Raw genomic sequence first — 20,679 nt, forward strand, 5'->3', positions numbered from 1 at the left:
CTGATTCACTCCCCCAAATGCTTTCAACAGCTAGGTCTGGAGCAGGCTGAAGCCAGGAGCCAGGGACTCCATCCGGGTCTCCCACGTGGGTGGCAGGGGCCCAAGCACTTGGGCCGTCTTCCACCGCCTTGCCAGGCTTACTAGAAGCAGAGCAGCTGAGACTCAAACTGGTGCTCATATGGGACGCCGGCCTCACAGATGGTGCTTAACCTGCTGTACCACAATGCCGGCTAGTGGGTTTTTTTGTTCTGTTTTGTTTTGTTTTTAAATTAACTTTGCTGCTCGGTCAGCAATGCTGCTGTCTCCTTGGTGGGCCCACAACATTTGCAAATAGAGATCTCTATTGCCTGGCCCTGATTCCTGGAGTTGAGTTCATCCGTGGGGGCTGCAGGATGCAAGGCGGTGCTGTGTTGCTTCCAGAGAGGAGTGGGGTCGGTACTGAGACGCCTCCCAGGGCCTCTGGGCATCTGTGAAGCTTTTAGTTCAGTGTCAGATGAGGCACTACTTGCCTGCCCGCCAAACCCAGAAAATCAGCAAAGGCATTCATAGCACAATGACAACCAATAATTGAAAGGAAACAGGGCAGAAGCCGACGGATGACATCATGAGCGATTTACCCCCTACTTTCTGGATTTTCTTTAATTTTTGCAGAAAAGGAATCTACATGGGGGCCTCAGAAAGTTCACACACACACAAAAAAAAAAAAATGGAAAAAAAAAGGAAAAGGTTAAGTTTAAATCGGTGCCAAAACATTTTGAAACCTATGCATACTTTCTCACAACAGGCATTTTCCATGAACTTGCTGGAGTTACTGCCTTGTCTGATCCATGCTGCTGGACTGGCCTCCTTTAGGAATGTATCTGGGGTGGTCCTCTTCCCAGTTCTCAGCCTAGTGGCTGGCGCATAGTGGATGACAAAGAAATATGATTAAATTGAACTCAGGCTCTAAACCACACCTGATCTTTGATCTCTTCTTTTGGACAATATTGCCCAAATGAGGAAGAAAATACATTTGAGTATTTCCAGCCAGCCAGCCAGCCAAACCCTGTGGGTTTCTCTACTGAGGAAGCCAACCCCACACCCAAGGCCCTGCAAGGGAGACAGAAAACAGTCTCCTCTATGGCCTTGCTGGTCCCACCCTTCCTACCCATTCAACCCACAAGGTCTGAAAGCCATGGTGAGCCATGGATGGGATAAGCACCTTTTCCACGCAGCTTTTCTTCTAAGACACGCGACTCCCAGGCACAGACCAGGTCAAAGTTCCTCTGAGTCTCCCGTGTTAACAAGCTGGGAGCTAAACAGCAGAGTGTTGAACAGCCTTTTTCTGAGGAGTTAATTAACGAGGGGATAAGCTACCTGGACAATCAGTGAAGCAAGCAGCCTCACTATGCAGTTGTCAAGAGGGAGAGGATTAGTTTCCAGGGAGACCACCGGGAAATGACAAGGAGGGCAGGCTTGACGGGGCCTGTGGCTTCCTGGGGCTGCGCCTGGCCCCACTCGCCTTCTCCCCACAGCGCAGAGCGGACGTGTGGAAAGCCTGCAGTGAGGCTGGACCGGCCTGATAATTACCTATCACTCAGTGCTCTGGCTGGATTTAGAGGCTGCTCACAGATGGCAGGAGCCGGGCCGAGGGCCTTCTGGAATCACGCTGCTCAAGGCTGACAGCCCAGGTTGGTGGCGTGTCCCCGTGAAATCAGGGAGTGACCTAGAAAAGTGACTCATCTGTGGGCGGGGTTGGTAGAGTCATGGGATCTGGTGTGGATCCACAGTGGACAGGAGTGGAGCTGTGGCCATTGCTGGGGGCCAGGGATGGGGAACAGGCATGAGGAACAGTGCCACTTCTCAGAAAGCTCAGAGGGACCGTGGTGGGTCTGTGCTATTCCACTCTATTGCATTCTCCATGCCATTCTTTTTGATTCCATTCAATTCAATTTGATTGACACGCCACTGTTACTGTTTTGCTACTTCCAGTCCTAGGGCCTGGGGTGGTGGTTTGCAGTCTCCCCTCCTCTCTAGAGGGGGGATCATCACATGGCCAGATCATCACTTTCCCAGGTTCCTTTGCAGCTAGCATGACCGGCAGGTGGCCTAGGTTCAGCCAATCAGACACCAGCCTGGGATTTTGACCCCGGAGTTTTTGATGAAAAAGCAGCAACAGCCAGCATGCAGGATTCTTGCGCAGATGGCAGCACAGCCCACCTGTGGGGCCGCAGTGCCAGAGACGGTTGTGCATGTCTAAGGCCTTTGGTGTTGCTCGTGACAGTGGTCTTCTCTCCATCCCGACCCTTCATGGTTCCGAGTCAGATTCTTTAGACCCCTGGTGATTCTGAGACCCACGTAGGTTTATTTTTGATCAATCACTTTGCCCTCTACATTTAAAACTATTAACCTGCCCCATCCAGAGTGCACCTGCTTCTTTCTAAGCAGATGGAGAAAGGGCAGAGAGCTTGCTGTGTTTTATCCAAAGTAGAGTTCTGAAAAATGGTTTTCTGTGGGTGTGTATGTGTGATGATACAAAGGATGGCACCCTCTTGGAGGGGCAAGTGACAGAAACTGGAAGAACAGTGGGGATTTCTTTTTGATTGTAAATTATGCGGACTAGCAGGGCCCAGGCACAATGTGATCTGGTGACGTGTCATCAAGGATGGGTCTCTCTTGCTTTCCTCTTCCCTAGGCTCATTCTTGGGCACACTCTGTTCGTGAACTTGCTTCTGGCACCTCCCCGCTTGTGTTTCAGGATCTTAGCCATTCTACTAGGTTTAAAAATTTTTTTGCCTCCAAATGTCCAGCAAAATCCCAGGCCTGATGCAACCAGGTACACGTTGGTCAGCAGTGCATTCCAAGCTGCAGCTGGGGCTGGGTGGGAGGAGGGCAGATGTTCACGACCAGGTCTGACCAATGCCACAGGGTCAAGTTGGCCACTCAGTTACATGTGCTTGAAGTTTGCAGCAGACTCTCACAAGCCCCCCCAGCGCTGCCACCCACACTTCCCTCCTTTGGGGGAGGTAGAGTTTCATCACAGAATAGCTCGTGGGTTTTGTTTCAATAACCATTCATACACTGTTGTTAGAATTCATTTGCTCCCCCCATGGGTTGGGCCAAATGCATGACAGGCTGTTGATGATAAGCTGCCGTGCCATTCATTTCTCACCCTCTGAAAGAATAATTATAATCCAATGCAAGGGATTACGAGTGACTTTATTAGAAGGGTGGCCTTGAATCTCCTTTAATTTATTAATTTTTAATGCAGGTAAATTGTACTATGATTTTAAACAAAGTATTTATATTACAGGCAAAGCTGCATAGGCATGATAACTTTCCACATGACTAACTACCTTACGGGGTGGGGAGGGACACTGTCTAAGCCTTTCCTGTCTGTGAACTTGCATCATACTCCTAACACGCTATGAGGTGGGTATCATGTGAACCCCATCACCAGATAATGAACCTGAGGAGGAGAAAAATAAAGAAAACTGGTCCAAGATCACACGGCCAGGATTTTAGTCCAGTGTATCTGCACCCTGTATTCTTCTCATTACTCTAACTAATAATAAGAACCCAAGGAGGAATTATTCTGATTTCACAGATGAGAATGCTGAGGCTCATGAAATTAAACCATTTCGCAGAACTAATTAGGATTTGGTAGCAGAATTCAAACCCAAATTGGGTTTCAAAGCTACTGTGCTTAACCACTTACCATACACCTCTAAATTACTGCAAGTCCCCTGGATATACCAAGGTGTGTAAATTCTGCAGGTGAACAGAAGCCCAAACAAATTATGGCCCATGGAGCAAATCCAGTTTGCAGATGATTTGATAATAAGCTTTTATTAAAATGTAGCCATTCCCATTCATTTAAGAACTGTCTACTGTTGCATTTGCATCACAATAACAGGATACTATTCCCTCACAACCAAAAGCATTTACTCTCTCTGGTCCTCTATGGAGACCGCAGGCAGCTTGTTGGTGCATCACTGCCTGGAGGTGTGCAAGGCAGAGAAGTGGGAGGCCAGCACAGCACCTACGTCATTAGCTCCATCTCCTACCACAGGGACCAGCAGAGGAACAGCAAGGAATGCCTGCTTCCCTCCGGTGTGGAGATCATCTGGGCAGCTTTGCAACTCTATGTCCCTGCCCTGCTTCCCATTCCTGTCAAGTGGCACACTCCAGACACACCCTTGTTTCAAACGAAAGCCCCCAGTCTATCCATTCACAGTTCCTTCTTGTTCATCGTGTAACTACTACTCAAGCCAGGAAGCACAACTAAATTCTCTTACTGGGTTGAGTTCCTAATGTGAAAACAATGAATTCAGGGTATCTTTGCCACAACCACATCCAACTAGCAGTTTTACATGTTATGGCAAATTCTTCAGAAACATGCCCTGCCCCCCCCCCCCACCATGAATGCCAGAAACTAGATCCAACTGCCTGAAACTAGATGCATTTTGGGGCAGCCCTAAGATGCACAGCAGGTTCTCTTGTCTCCTCCTGCTAGGACATCATCTGAAGAAATTTTTAAAAATTAAGGAATTGAGAAGAGGACGTCTCCCCCTTCTCTCCAGTCCAGTAGGTCAGATGGACCCCAAGACTCTGGTCAGATGGATCAAAGGGCTCTGTGCAGCTTCCTTGGAAGTGTCCATGACCTTCCCACCATGACCTTGCCCAGAGCGGCCCCAGGCAGCAACAGCAGCGACACGAATAGCACTTCAGTTGGGGCCGGCCACTGTGGTAAATGACTTCTCCCCATTTCTGACACCTGTCTTCCCTCTTTCATGGGGCCACATCAGTGTCCTCACCGTTCCAGGACGTCACTGCCTTTCCAGCTCTCATTGTTCTGCTCTTTCGGGTCCCTTAATGGCCTTACGCTCCTCCCCCCATGGTTCCAACTATCGGAATTACACCCATCCGTCAGCATTCTGCCCAAGTGTCTCACACTGTATATATAATACTTTCAAAAATCAATTTTAATTAAACAAGAAATACATGAATGAATTCTCCTGCTCATAATGCGTTGTGTGAAAGCATTGCAGATAGGGCTAAGTCTCCACGAAACCTCTAAGCTCCCTTCCTCCCCGAGGCAAGCATTATTATCTCCTGGTTGCATATTTTTCCACAGTCCTCTCTATGCATCTGCATATTTACATATGAACCAGTAGAAACTATACAGTGTTTTGCATGTTTTACACAAATAGGAACATCCTTGCTTTGTTTCACCCATCCATCCCTATTGGCAATTTCCCCACATTACTCAATATAGATAGAATGTGTTCCTTTCTATTGCCCAGCACAAGTAGAGCATTCCTCTTCTGATTGACATTCAGACTGTTTCCAGCTATTTGAGGCTAAAATAATGATGTTATAAACACACCTGTCTATGTCTCCTTGGACTCTCATATGTTTCTCTGAGGGGGATTATATATGATTTATTGTTTTCTAATTGTTTAGAGTAGGGACTGCCAAATGTTTTTCTGTAAGAGGCCAGGCAGTAAACATTTAGGTTCTGCAGGCCATAGGGTCACTGTCACAGCCACTCAGCTTTGCCCTTGTGATTGGAAAGCAAGTCACAGACATGTAAATGAATGAGTGTGGCTGTGCGCTAATAAAACTTTATTTACAAAAATAGCCACAGGGCAAGATTTGGCCCAAAGCCATGGTTTGCTCTCCCTTGGTTCAGAGCACAAATACTTCTGGGGCATCACACCACAGCATCAGTGATCGTCAGTATTTACTGAGCGACCTGTGTGTGCCACATCCGCAGCTCCACGCTCCACCTGCATTTTCTCATTTAGTCACTTCAGCACTCCTACCAAGCACTACAATCAATATTCTCATTGTGTCCGTTGAAGCTCAGGAACATTAAAGAACTCCTTAAGGTTACACCGCTAGTAACAGGTGGAGCTGGGTTTCCCATCCAGGTAGCCGGATTCCAAGTCCATGTTTTTAACCACCATGCTACAGTATCTCCCTACCGCCAAGGGGCAAGATGTAGCATGCAGCTGAGTCAAAATATAGCTAGTCCCCCATTCAAGCCTGAATTTCTCTAACAATGAAGAATCTGGGGGTTCAGGTGGACCATCTCTCAAGGATTGGGCCCAGAGTTTGCAATTTCAGGTGTGAGAGCACCGAAATGCCACCCTGAGCTTCAGGGTAAGGTTCCTTCCATTAGGACCCAGTGTGGCTGGGAACCTATCCCAGGCTGAAACACCACTTCTTACCTTCTCTGCACCACACCCCGCCTAAAGGGCTGAGAGACTGGAACTCTTCACCCCCTCTTTGTCTAGGGATCCTCATTTCTTCTCCACTTGGACATTTGTCTGTATTTCACCTACTCAAGAATGAGAGGAAGGAAGGATGGATGGATGGATGGATGGACTGAGAAGTGGCTAGAAAGAAGGGAAGGAGGGAAAGGAAACAGGGGTGGTGGGAGGGAGGGAGAGAGGCAGGGAAGAAAGAGAAGGAGGGAGAGGGAAGGAAAGGAGGGAGAAAGGAAAGGACAAGGGGATAAGGGATGAAGGGAAGAAGAAAACACCAATCCTACTGTTAAATAGAAATGCACTTTTAAAATTGTATTGACCCAGTATGCATTGACCTCTTAGGGACAGTCTGGGACCTGATAAGGCCACCAGGGGCATAAGACCAGGGAGATGCTGATTCTGCAAGGAGAGCAGTGAGGGGCTCCTGTGAGCTCAGCAGGTGAGGCCAGGTCTGGCCATGAGGGTCCTGAGGGGAGTAGCTGGTTAAGGGTGTGGTGGCAGGAGGGTGGCCAGCTTGACCCTGACATCCTGCAGCTGGCTCAGGAGTCCCCAAAGACCCCCAAATGCTGCTCTTCATTTGCCTTTTGTTAGGTCCAAACTCTGCTTGCCAGGTAAGACTTGGAGGATCCAGGGCATTTTCCACTCCGTATCGTGCCAGCTGAAACGCCAAGACAAGCCAAGGCCTGAGCTGCCACAGACAGAACTGGGGAACCCCTTCCTCTGGGGATCCAAACCAGGGGGCATTTAAAACATAATTGAAAAAATTAAATATATTTGACAAGCATTTTATCCCCGCTCGGGGAGAACCTGTCAGAAAGGATGCCCACAGCAAAGGGAAACTGGCTCCGGGCAGCCTGCCCATGCCTTCCTGATGGGTATCACCAGGCCAGCTTGGTTTTATTTCTCTTGGAGGGCTGATTTCTTCTCACATGTGGTGTTTTACACCTTGGGGTTCATTATCCCATCAAAAATGGCTCCAGGAAGGACCTTCTTTTCCAGGGAACTGAGTGACCAAGTGTCCTCCTTCTAGAAAAAGAACCCCATCTTTTTCAGCGTGGGCACCCTCTGCCCGAGCCACATATATGCAAGCAGACATGCTGCACACAGGCAACCAAGAACAAAGCACAGTCTTAGACATGTTTTTGGCCGATGTCTGAACCTGTTTCCAGTAGATACAGAAGGTTTTTGTTCCTTGTAGATGCAGAAAGTTTTCTTTCCTCAGCCCAGAGACTCAGAGGAGACTAATTTTACGGCATTAGGTCCCAATCTGAACAAATGGTGGTTTGCACAAAGATTCCACTTTCTCAATGAGTTCCTCATTTGTTCTACAGACCACATGACTCAGGCTGGGTATTTATATGCCTGACACTCCCAGAAAGGGAGATGCTATAGATCATTTGGCAGAGGGGAAGTCAATCAAACCTCACAGCACAGGTAGACGAAGCTGATGCATCCACTTACAGATGCGTCAACGCAAGGGTTAAACTCGCATGGCTTCTGACAAAGATGTCACGTGATCACCCTTCTCCTTGCTGGACAGGAGCATGACAATGGGACAACTGTTCAAGCACAAGAATTCACATTTTTCCAACCTGTTTGTACTTTTTCCTCCCAAAGGGGGCATTTCTTAAGAAGCCAGAGGGATTCTGCTGATTACATCTGTGGCACAGCCACATTCCAGCGGTAGGAGGGTCACACACCTGGGCAGGCCCGTGAAGGCCAGAGCACAGAGCCCCAAGGTCAGGGCTTCTAGGAGCACGGAGGCTCCCAGCCTGCGCCCAGCCTGCTCCTGGGAGTCTCGTGAAGGTTGCACAGATCCACCTCTTCTGCTTCACCTTCCAGAAACTTCCTTCAGGATTCAACCAAGCATCTTCCCCCTTCCTGTGCCTTTTCCCTGTGTTCTGCCATCTCACCTTCTTCTGGCCTGTTCATCCTTGGGGAGCTTCTCCACTCAGCATGGAATATACCTCTCTGGTTTCAGGGTATAGCTGTACAAAACAGGTGATTTCTAAGCACAGCAACCGCCAGAGGCAGTGGCCTTGTCACAGCGACTACAGGTGCTTCTGGGCACCAGTCTCACCCCTGGGCTTGTTCCTCATCCAGGAATCCAACCTCATTTCTAATTCAATCAAATCCTGCCTTTCTCCCAGCTTTCCCTCCTTGCTCCCACATGCACAGACTTGATTCTGGGGATATGAACAAAATAAGAACATGTGAAGCACCTACTGTGTGCTTTTCACCATGCTGATTTTATGCCACTTTGTTCTCCTTAATAATCTTTTGAACAGGAAAGCTTCTTAGGCCTCTTGCATAGATGTGAAAACTGAGCCTCCACGAGGCCACTCAGCTCTTAAATGATGAAGTCTAAATCCAAGCAGTCAGACTTTCCAGCCCATCCTAACCCAGACCTTGGAAGTGGCCTGTCTGTACCTCAGTGCGCTCATGCTGCAGTGGGCACAGCAGCCAGGGGATGCAGGTACTGCAGCAGGATGGGACACGTGCGACTGGTGGAGGAACTGCACCCAGCTCTGCCCGAGGGCAAGGCAGGCAGGACATACTGCAAGGAGAATCCTGAAGGCAAGCGGGGCTTATGCCAGCCAGGAGAGGAAGCTCCAGGCCCATCTGCCAGGCTTGTTTGCAGGAAGGTAAAAATGACCACTAGCCAGAAAGCACTTGCTTCCCTGGGGAGCAGAAGGCTGAGAGAGATGCCTGGCCTTTAGTTTGGAGCACCTTGTTCTGCTTCACCTACTCACCCTGCCAAGCCCTCCTCCGGCACTGCTAAGGCTCGGGATGCAATGATAAAACAGAAGAGTGTGCTGGCCCCCGTGCACGGGTAGGTTCAAGCCTGGATCAGAGCCAGGCAGAATGCCAGACCCAGTCCACAGCCAGAATGGCTGAGGGAGAACAGCAAGTGTCGAATCCCCCTAGGCCCAAGGAGACAGCGATAAACACCAGAGTCAAGCAGGGGAGGAGAAGGCAGCAGAGAGCCCTGGACTTAGAAGCTGGGTTCAGTCCTGGCACAAGCGGGTGCAGACTCGTGCGCAGCGGGCAAGTCCTTCACAGTAGATGTTGCGGTTTGAATACATCACTCAACAGTTTAGGGGTTAGAAACTGCTCTTTGGGGGGGGGGGCGTGCAGCATTGTGGCGTAGTGGGTTAAGCCACCATCTGCAGCTGTTCCACTTCCAATACAGCTCCCTGCTAATGTGCCTGGGAGCTTGGGCCCCTCCCTGCACCTGTGTGGGAGACCCAGAAGAAGTTCCTGGCTCCTGGTTTCAAACTGGCCCAGCCCTAGCCGTTGCACATCAGGGGAGTGAAATAGTGGATGGAAGATCTCTTTATGTCTCTCCCTCCTTCTGTAACTCTGCCTTTCAAATATATAAATAAGAAAATCTTTTTAAAAATAAATATCCCCAAATTCATCCAGTGATGGTGTTTGGAAGTGAGGCCTCTTAGGGGGATGAGGGCAGGACCCCCACAATGACATCAGTGGTGGTAGACAAAGAGGAAGAGAGACCTGAGCTAGCACACTGGCTCTGTCTTGCCATGGGATGACCTCTGCCATGCTGCAAGGCTGCAGGAGGACAGCCACCAAACTCCAAGGCCGTGATCTTGAACTTCCCAGCATCCAGAACTGGGAGCTAAATAAACCACTGTTCTTTATAAATTATCCCATCTTTGGCACTCTGCTATGGTAACAGAAGATGGCCCAAGGCACTAGATGAGCCTCAGTTTACCTACTAGTGAAATGGGGAAAACAATACCCACTTCACACTGTTGTAGATACAAACAGAAAGGTGCAAAAAAGTACTTTGCAAAGGAAAGCAGATAAGGAGCTCTATGAAGTAAGGAAGTCTGGAATAGGGGCCCAGGTTGCTACATGGGCCTAGGGGAGTCATTGGTGGCTCAACCAATGAGAGTGGTATGTGAGGTTTCTTCTAAAGTGGACTCATTCCTTAAGACCTTGGGGTGGGGGCCTCTGCCGCCTGTGGCACCAGCACACCGGGTTCTAGTCCCGGTCGGGGTGCCGGATTCTGTCCCGGTTGCCCCTCTTCCAGGCCAGCTCTCTGCTGTGGCCAGGGATTTCAGTGGAGGATGGCCCAAGTGCTTGGGCCCTGCACCCGCATGGGAGACCAGGATAGGTACCTGGCTCCTGCCATCGGATCAGCGCGGTGCACTGGCCGCAGCGTGCCGGCCGCGGTGGCCATTGGAGGGTGAACCAACGGCAAAGGAAGACCTTTCTCTCTGTCTCTCTCTCACTATCCACTCTGCCTTTCAAAAAAAAAAAAAAAAAGACCTTGGGGTGGGGAAACAAGGGTACAAAGATCCCAAGTACACAGCCCACAACTTTTATCGTGCCCATCTGCCCTAGCTTATGGTGATGGGGAAGGCTGAGCAGGTTCATTCCTCAGCAAAGCACCAGGGATGCCGCACAGTGTCAGAAGAGCTGGATCTCATCAGGGGTCTGCACGGTCTTTGCAGGATGAAAATCAACACACAGAAGCCCCATTGGTCAACAAACCCTCCTGGCTGGAAAATCCAAGTTGCTGCCTCGCCAAAAGTCCCCCTGCTGTTTGAAACAAGTAGGCCAGCCTGAGAGCCAGAGGAATCCTCTTCCCAGGGTGCAGCCTGGCTAAGGGAGTGTTTGTAGTCCTGTTTGACTTGGCGAAGGAAAAGTAGATACCAAGGATTCCATCTTATCCTGAGTCCCACAAATGTCAGAAGTCACTGTTTTCGCGTAATCTGATTGTCTTGGGGAGTAAAGGGAAAGCGGCTGCCACCTGCCAGGGAGAAAGCCGCGGATGTGAGCACCAGGGGACGATGAGGGCTTGGTTTGCTGCCCAACAGTGAGGCTAGAAAACAGCCCACAAATGTCCCAAACTAAATCGTTGCAGAGCCCTCCGACTGCAGCCTTTCAAGGGTTAGGACTTGGGGAAAATCACAGGGCAGGAGAGTGTGTGTTCAATGTCCTAGCGCCCTCTGTACTTTTACCCTGGAAACCTGGGGAATCTTGGGGAAGTCCCTGGACCCACTGCTACTGTGATAAGAGATCAAATTCCTACCCCACCCATGGTCTCCTGGGAATCCGAGCTTTAACTCCTAGCGGAGAAATCCTAGGTTTGCAGACATCTGCTGCTGAGATGCCTAGGCTGCCTTGCTCAGAGCGTGCCCTCTCAATTCACTCTCAGACGTGCAGCCAGAGACAGCTTCCTAAAATGGAACTACATTGATCAGTTCCCAGCTAAAAATATCTCAGTGGTCTTCAATACTTTTCAAGAAAAATGATCCTTGATGATCCTGCCATTTCTTGCCTCTCTGCTCTGAAAATTTGAGGGTTACCATATGCTCAACTATGGTGAACGGTTCTCCAAACTCTCACCACGGGGCCTTTGCACAAGCTAATCCTGCTGCTTAAGAGTTGTTTTCTTTTTTTTAATTTTCTTCTCCAAATGTCCAATTTCCTGTGCAATCTTCACGACTCAGCTCAAGGGTCTCCTCACTAGCCTTTCTAACTACCTCCTACTCCATACTGGGTAACCTTGGGGAATCTGGCCTTCCTTCTGTCCTGCACTGACAACCGAGCCCTGAGTTTTCCACTTACTTGTCTTTCCCAACAGACTGTGAACTCCTTGTGTGAAGCGGCCCGTATGTCTTATCCACCTTGGACCTGCCACCCACGGGTCACTACTGACTATGTGAATGAACCCTGTGTCCTGGAGAGCAGCCACCTTGCCCAGCATTCTTCAAAAATGTTCACAACAGCCTATGTCAAGGGCACTAATGGGAAGTCATGTGTCAGGTGGAAGTGAGACATGGGAACCACATGGCCTGTATGAGACGGAGAAACTGCTGAAATTCCCTCCAGCCAATCTGAGGCCACACAGCCAAAACCTATTATTTTTTTCAAAGAACCTGGACCTTCTGGATTATTTATATATCAGTACTTATGTATATATATATACACACACACACACATATATATATATACATATATATATTTATTTAAAAGAGAGAAAGAGAGGGGAGGGTTTATTCTTACACAGTTATGGAGGCTGGAGAATTCTAAATCAGCAAAGCCAATGTCTCAGTCCGGGTCTGGTGAGTGGAAGCTGCTGTATGACCAAGAACAGCTTGAAGGCCACTGGGCAGGAGGATTTCCCCCTCTTTGGGGAAAGTCAGCCTCTCTGTTCCATTCAGGTCTCCCACTGACTGGAAGCCCACCTGCCCACCCACATTGGGGAGAAAGACCTGCTTGACACAGTCTGCCTATTTCAGTGTTAATCCCATTCCCAGACATACTCACAGAAACACCCAGGAAATCTCTTCACCAAATATCTGGACATGCTTTGGCCCACTCGCACTGACACACAAATCACAGGTCACCTCTGTTCCACATCAGTGGATTTTCATACTTGCTTTATCTTTTAGGAAACTCCCCTTGTTATTCAAGCCAAATCGTCCTCACAAGTCTAAGACAATGACAAAAATACTAATAAACAGTAGCAGCAACACTGATAAATAGTAACATTTTTGAGTGACTGTTACATCCAGATCCTATCCACAGCATGTTACACCTCTTAGCTCATTTGTTCCCTGGGGCAATTCTATTTCTCATATTATTCTCCCCATTTCACAGAATTGGACACTGAGGCACAGAGAAAGGTTAGGGAACACATTCAAAGTGAAACAGTGTGAACAGTGAGGATTGCATTTGAACAGGAGATGTGGGATTTTTCATTGACCCATCCGGGTCGTTCAGGCCCCTTCCTCCACACCAGCCTCTGAGAAGGGGATTGGAAAGGCCTGGCCCAGGTCACCCTCAGAGATAGGACAGGAAGCCCTGTGTCCCTGCTGCCATGAAAAGTCAACCCTGCTCAGGACGAGCTGTGAAAGCTGGCGGCCGTCAGGGCTCGAGTCATCCTGGGGCCAGTGCTGTTCCTGCTCTGCAAAGTTCATTTGGCCTTTGCAAAATGTGAGGGAGACACTTGCACATCTCCAGGCTCCTTTCTGGGGCATTGGCACACTGTGGGAGGGTCTGCCCCTGGTTTAGGCCCTGAGAGGAACCCCTTGCAGCCCGCAGCACAGGATGAATGGCAAACGCAGGCTCTGAGAGTGTAGCCTGGTAAGCCAGGCCCACCCCTGTTCACATGCACCCACCCCTGTGGCCCAGGCAGGCCGGCAGAGAGGCCTGAGCCCCGCCCCAGCTCTCAGCCTTTGTCTTTCGCAAGCAGAAAGCGGGATAAGAGCAGTGCCCTGCATCGTGCGCTTGCCACCAGAGGGGACCTGCCGCTTGCCGGCCCGTGTGGGTGTTTCCTCCAGACAGGGCTGTGAACTCCGGAGACAACTCCTCACCAGGGCTGGCTACAACTCGTCAGGGATCTGGTTACTCCTGCGTTCAGTTCCAAAAACAATACGGGGCCAGATATATTAGCCCTGATGGAAGTGGCCCACAACATGCTTCCCACTTAATTCACCCATTTTTCTCCTTGCCTCTCCTGCTCTGGGTCACATCCCCTCAAAGCTCAATTTGGAAACACCCACCCCTACAATGGATCTGTAGCTGAGTCCCTCTACTGAGAGGTGTCCCCAGGAATCCATGCCAGCCGGGGCCCGCCATCTACAGACCCGCCTACCTGCCTCTTGTGCCTTTTCACATCCAAGCCTCGAGGCAGAGAAATGTCCCAAGAGCAAACAGGGTGCGCAGTAAATGAGCCAGTGCAGCACTCCTGGGGGAGGAGGAGTCAGGGGCTCGGCTCAATCATAGCTCCTGATTTCCTCCGGTTATCTTTCCTGCCATCTTCGCAGAGGCTAATTCTGAGGAGGTTCTCACCTGTCCAAGTGGAAAGGCTTTAAAAGCAAACAGCCGGTTCTGCACAGGGGCCCTATTTACTCCGGAGCCAAGGAACCACTGGGTGTGTTGGGGGACTTGGGATGGAGCGGTGGATTGGTAGGTCGGTTTTCTCCCCAGGAACTGAGCACACACATTGGGCCAAGCTGCCAGCCGTACCTCTTCCTCCCGGTCCTGAGCTTTGGTGAGTTTTCCTCGTATTTTGGAAGTTATGGGGTGAGGGATGGGGGACCTTGTGGGTCCTTCCGCATCCCTCGTCTGGTGTCCTGGCAACCAAGGAGCCATCTGGAAGTCAGACAAGGATGTCACATCCCAGTCAGAACTCCAGGACTCAAAAGAAACCTCTTGGAGGGAGACAAGGAAGAAAGCCACGGAGATTCCTCAGTGGTGAGGGGCTGGGCTGACCCGCCCTGCTCTCCGCGTCTGTACATCTCATCCTGCGCCCTTCCTTACGGGCTGCGACATTTTTGAAAGAAACATGCACAACATTTTAATGTCAAGAGAAGAATTAGTGTCTCCGAAAAGCCTCAAGTATGATCACATGTAATTGTTTTATAGACGCTGGCACAGGTTCAGGGAAGAATGGGTTTTTAATACCAAATCTTTCCATTTCTCTTTGTTTCCCTGTGATTTGTGGGCTCTGTGAATGGCAGGTTTCTGGCAGATCCACAATTCCGATTTCCCCTTTGTTTTCTCACGCTCGTGGAGTCCTGGGTTTCTTTCTTTCTTTTTTTTTATGTATCGCAAAAGCTGGTTAATGGGGGTAGGAGACACCCCCGGAGACATGTCCTTCGGTTTAACCGCACATAAATTTAACCTCTCTCTGAAGAACCATTTACGATTCCTGTGCACATACATGTATTTGCTCAAGTGGATGGAGGAGGCTTTTCCTGTTTCCTTTTAAACCAAGGAAATACCCAAGGTACAACTCCGTGCTCTGACTTCGCCTTCGTGGGGAAGTCAGTTTTCAGGCCAATGCATGCACAGCGGCCATTGTTGACCACGCGGAGAACCCACCCGCCCGAAAGCAGGGCAAGCGTCATGGGGCAGGGGCAGCTTTGGCAGGTGACAGTGTCTTCCCAGGTCAACCTGGGATGAAGTGACATGCTCCGAAGATGAGGGAGGTACAAAGAACCAGATTCAGAGCTAAGGTCTGCTGTCTCGGGTTTGTATCGAGACTCAGAAGCCATGGACTTGGGTGTGCTTTAGAAAGACCTCTCTGGTTGCAGTATGGGGTGCAGACCACAGAGCCTGCAGTTAAGTGCATAGACTGGTGCAATACCATAAGTGAGTGAGAAAGAGCGTTTACACCAAAGGCGTGTGAGGGGAGGAAAACTGAAGGAACTCCATGGAGATTTCTGCCACACAGCCCCTTCCTCAGTATCTCTAGTGCACACTGGGTCTCTGTGACGTGGCCACCTTGACACAGTCATTCCAGGGTCAAAACTGGATCGACATGCAAGAGGCTCTCTTGAAACTCACCAGTACTGAGTATAGCATCCCAGCCCTGACCTTGGCTCTCTCTGACCTCATCCTTGTCCTCTGCCTCAGGCCTGAGCATCCTCTGTTCCTGACGCCACTGCACATGTCCCTTCAGCCCCTCCCCATCTCCCTGCAGCACGCGCGGGCTCCCCACCTTGCCAGGCGTCGCTGCAAACACTGACAGTTTCCCGGCTTGATTTCTAGGTTGTGTCAAAACAACTGGTTCAAAATATGCATTCCCTTTCAGGAGAAATGCAAATCCTTCAGCTTTTACAGACAAACCTGGCAAAGAAAGAGCTAGGGAGATGGTCGTCCCCCGCAGAATCTGTAGCTAAACCCTATTTCCTGAGCATTCCAAGGTCACCAGCATCTAGGGACAAGCGGCAGGAGCAGGTGAGATGCTGCCAAAAATGTCAGAGGGGGCAGCACCTGTCGGCCCCCTAATCCAAGGCTGCCTGCCCCGTGCAGGAAATGGTCCCTGCTGGGTGTCCTCGCAGCCACTTCAGCCAAGCCTTGGTTTGCTTCTAATTAGCGCTGAGCAGGCTCAACAGAACTTGCCTCCTCGTGGCTGTCCATATGGCTGGACCCTGCTCCTCGCTGCTAGCAGAAAAAGATGAGCGAGGCTGTCTGTCTCCCCTTCTCTTTTTCACAGATCAACCCCATGGCTCAGACTCCTCTCGGTTCGAGCTTGCACACTCAGCCTTCTGTATCCACGGCTTCAGCATCTGTGGTTCAACCAACCTTGGGTAGAAAATATCCAGACAAAAAGCTGCACTGGAATTCCTGAATACTGCACGAGGTAATCTAGAGGTGATTTTTAAGTATAGAGAGGATGTGCATGGCTTCTATGCAAATACTGTACCATCTTATATAACGGACTCAAGCATCTGCAGGTTTTGGTCTCCAAGGCGGGGTCCAGGAACCAATCTCCCCACACCCTCAGGAACTGAGTGACAACTGTATTCTCCAACCTGAAGGCAGGGTAGGGAATCAGCTTCCTGCTCACATGTTACAGACCCACACGCACTTCTTGGCCTCACTTCATTTCCTAAGCGCTCTGGCCTGCACACTCCCCCCGGTGCTAGGAGCTTGTAACACTGGTCTTTCATTCCAAGTCAATGTGGCTTTGACATTTCTGAAGGCTTGGGAAAAAACTGCTACTCTTCTAAGCTGTGGGCCTTGGCCGTGGTGAGGGGACTGGTGAGGTGGCGGTGTGTTGATGACCTCTCCCAGGGGGTGACCGGCCCAGGGAGGGCCACGGCAGGGCTCTTCAGAATGATGAGGGTGAGGCCTGGCCACAGCGGGACCACGGGGAGCCTGGGAACGCCGCGGGCCTGAGGCCTTTTCAATCTCTCAGTGGCTCTGGCTGCCCCACTCCAGATTCAGTAAGAACAACTACCTGGCCCTTCTCCCCGCCTTTCAGTTCCTCTCACCCCTCTCTCTCTCTCTCTCTGTCTCACCACAGGGCCTTTGTCCACGCCATGCCTGCTGCCTGGTCTGCAGTGCTAACTGCCTCCCAGGGTGTTCTGGGCTTGGCTGACTTTTCTCTTCCTCCTCATTTCAGCTCAGGAACGCCTGCTTCAGCGAAGCCTCCCCTGACCTCACTGCCCAGTGCCGCACTGGCCCCTCCATCTCCACGGCCTGCCTATTCTTAGGGTTAACGACAGCCGTTCTGGCCCCTAGAGGGGAGATGTGCAAATCACAGCTGTCTCACCCCAGGGCACCTAACACAGGTGCCGGGCAGTGAACACTTGTGGCGTGACAACTCACAGGTGCCCTAGATGCATGGCAAGGCCCAGGCATTCTATGCACCCGACAGTCGGGCCCCACAGAAGAGAAGAGCCTTTGGGGTCTCTGGGGAATGGTGAAAGCAATGGTTTGGCCAAGGAGCCTCCTCCTGCTCTTGGGGACTAAGTGCTCTGGCCTGCACACTCCCCCCAGTGCTAGGAGCTTGTAACACTGGTCTTTCATTCCAAGTCAATGTGGCTTTGACATTTTCTGAAGGCTTGGGAAAAAACTGCTACTCTTCTAAGCTGTGGGCCTTGGCCGTGGTGAGGGGACTGGTGAGGTGGGGGGGAGAGGCTTTGGAGAAGGAAGTTCCTCCACATGCCAGGCCGTGAGGGTGAAAACCACCTCCCCTCTCACCGCACACTCTGGTCACTGTGCAGTGGAGGTGCTCCGTGATGGCAGAGGTTTGTCTGTCTGTGTTTCTGTTGTGTTCCCAGCACCACCAGCCGTGCCTGGCAGAGTAGGGGCCCCACCAATCCTGGCGCAAGGACCACCTGCTGTCCTCGTGGACATGCTGTTTCAGTGCTGAGTGGTGGACAGACCCTCGCCTGACCCCTGATGATTTTGTCTCTGTGTCTTTGAGTGGTTCCCTCCCCTTGCGTGACAGCAGAACCTGTGATTTGCTCCTAACCAAGGGGGTGTGGCAATGACTGAGGGATGTCGCCCCCACAATGAGGTCACATTATACGGCAAAGGAGATGGTTGGGCACTGCTGCGATTACATTAGGCTGTCTAAGACTCCACCTGGGCAGGTGGGCAGTCTCTTTCCTGCTGATGAAGCAAGGCACATGGAGGAAACCTGCCTGGCCAGCATCAATGACAGTTACCAGGACATGGGGGTGACCTCTCCCCGACAACCAGCAAAAGGCAGAGTCCTCACACAGTCAGCTACAAAGAAATGACCTCTGCCAAAAACCCAGATGAGCTCAGAGACAGATTCTCTCCCTGTCGAACGTCCAGATAAAAATGCAGTCCAACTGACACCCTGACTGCAGCCTGGAGAGGCCCTGAGCACAGGATTGTGGGCTGAGCTGCACCCAGACGCCTGTCCCACGTGAACTGTGAACTGCACCCAGACACCTGTCCCTCATGAACTGTGAGCTGCACCCAGACACCCGTCCCGCGTGAACTGTGAGCTGCACCCAGACGCCCGTCCCACGTGAACTGTGAGCTGCACCCAGATGCCTGTCCCGCGTGAACTGTGAGACTTAACTGCCTGCTGCTGGAAGCTTCTAAGTTGGTAGGAACTTGTTAGGAGACAGTGGGGACCAGTGCAGCCGCCAGGCCTTTGGTCACACTGCTCCCCCTCTCTGGAGGGTAGGGCCTGGGGGACTCCCGTGAGACTCAGTTTGGACACCACCTCTTCCAAGAAGCCTTCCCTATTTCACCCTGCTCCCACCTTGGCTGTCCCTCATCCGTGCTCCCTGCATTTGCCCTGTAACTCCTCCGACACTAGGTTGTCCTTTTCTCTTTCTGCCTGGATTCTACTCGCTGCACTCAGATCTTCAAGGTCAGGGGCTTTGTCTGGGTGCCTCCTCCTCTTCTGACCTGCGGCAGACGGTTCTGGAGGGCTGTGTGCCAGGTTGTGTGCCAACTGCCAGGATACAAAGTCTAATAGCAGCAGCAGTGTAAAGACACGATGCTGGGCTGGCCTTTGTGGCACAGAGATGCCTGCAATCCCATATCACCTGGGATCCACTGGCTGATGTGCCTGGGAGGCAGCAGAGGCTGGCCCACATGCTTGTGTCCTTCCCAACCACGTGGGAGACCCAGATGGAGTTTCTGGCTCCTGGTCTTAGCCTGGCACAGCCTTGGCTGCTGTGGACATTTGGGGAGTGAACCAGTGGATGGAAGATATCTGCCTCTGTCACTCTGCATTTCAAGTAAATAAATCTTTTTTTTTTAAAGGATTTGGTCCTTCTCCTCGAGAGTGTCTCATCTAATGACTGAGACACAGCCATCCCAGAGTCACCACATGCCTGGGGCAGTTGTGGACAAACACCAGGGCAGAGCTGGGAGCCGGTAACGCTGTGTGGGACCTCGTGAGAGGAGTCAGACAAGGCTCCCTGCGACAGGGACTCTGGGATGGCCTACAAAGGATGAGGAGGGTTGCACTGGCAGAGGTGGGGTGAGGAATGTCTAGGTCGGGGGACAGCTGACATCTTGGCACTGTGGGCAGGATGGGTGGCAGGTCTGAAAGTGAACCAGGCTGCAGCAGAGAGCAGGGAAGGTACACAGGGTGAGAGGAGGAAGCAAGGTGGGTGAGGGCAGACAGTTCCTTACACTGTGCGCCATGCTAGACGGAGGTCAGCCCCACCTACTGGATATGCATTGGAAGATTATGGGGCCGGCACAGTAGGCTAAGCCTCCATCTGTGGCACTGACATCCCATATGGGTACCAGTTCGTGTCCCGGCTGCTCCTCTTCCAATCCAGCTCCCTGCTGATGGCTTGGGAAAGCAGTAGAAGATGACTCAAGTGCTTGGGCCCCTGTACCAGTGTAGGAGATCTGGAAGTAGCCCCTGGCTCCTGGCTTTGGCTTGGCCAGCTCTGGCCATTGCACCCATTTGAGGAGAGAACCAGTGGATGGAAGACCTTCCTCTCAGCCTCTCCCTTTCTCTGTCATTCTACCTCTCAAGTAAATAAATAAAATCTTTAAAAAGAATAAGAAAAAGAGAGGCACAAGCCCATAGGCACTGTGAAGTGATTCTTCCGAGAAGCAGACAGTGAGTTATAGAGTAAGCGTTTGAGAGTGGTGTCGGGGCACAGCACAAAAATAAGAGGCCAGTTAGGAAGACACTGCCATAGTTCCAGTGAACAATGACCTATGCAGTTATGGGTCTAATTGTGTCCCCCCAAAAGGACACTGACGTCCTAACCTCCAGTGTGTGAATAGGATCTAATGTGGAAATAGGATGTTTGGGGTGTGCCCTAAGCCAGAATGGCTGTGTCCTCACATAAGCAAGACATCTTCATACAGAGATGGGCATGCATAGAGCAAAGACAAAGTGAAGTCACAGGGAGAATGCTTTCTATAAACCAAGGAACATCTGCAGCTCGGGGCGAGGCCTGAGCAGACTGCTCCATGGCCTTCAGGAGCCCACCCTGCTGACACCTTCACCTTGGACTCCTGGCCTCCAGGGCTGTGAGACAATGTGTTTGTGTAGGTTTTACATCTACCCAGTGTGCACTACTTTGCTGTAGCAGCTACAGTAAACTAATCTGCTTGGTCATGGGCAGGGGTCCACAAAAGTATTCTTTTTTTTTTTTTTTTTTTTTTTTACAGGCAGAGTGGACTGTGAGAGAGA

The 20,679-nt window shown here is 50.9% G+C and overlaps 1 protein-coding gene across 1 annotated transcript in view; it reads right to left on the bottom strand.

The window, feature by feature from the left end:
• SLIT3 (slit guidance ligand 3) overlaps positions 1–20,679 on the bottom strand; it is a 642,229-nt gene that overhangs the window by 422,275 nt on the left and 199,275 nt on the right. The gene's annotated exons all lie outside the window — the stretch shown is intronic.

The sequence above is a fragment of the Oryctolagus cuniculus genome, chromosome 6 (assembly GCF_964237555.1).
Source record: "Oryctolagus cuniculus chromosome 6, mOryCun1.1, whole genome shotgun sequence".
Lineage (NCBI taxonomy): Eukaryota > Metazoa > Chordata > Mammalia > Lagomorpha > Leporidae > Oryctolagus > Oryctolagus cuniculus.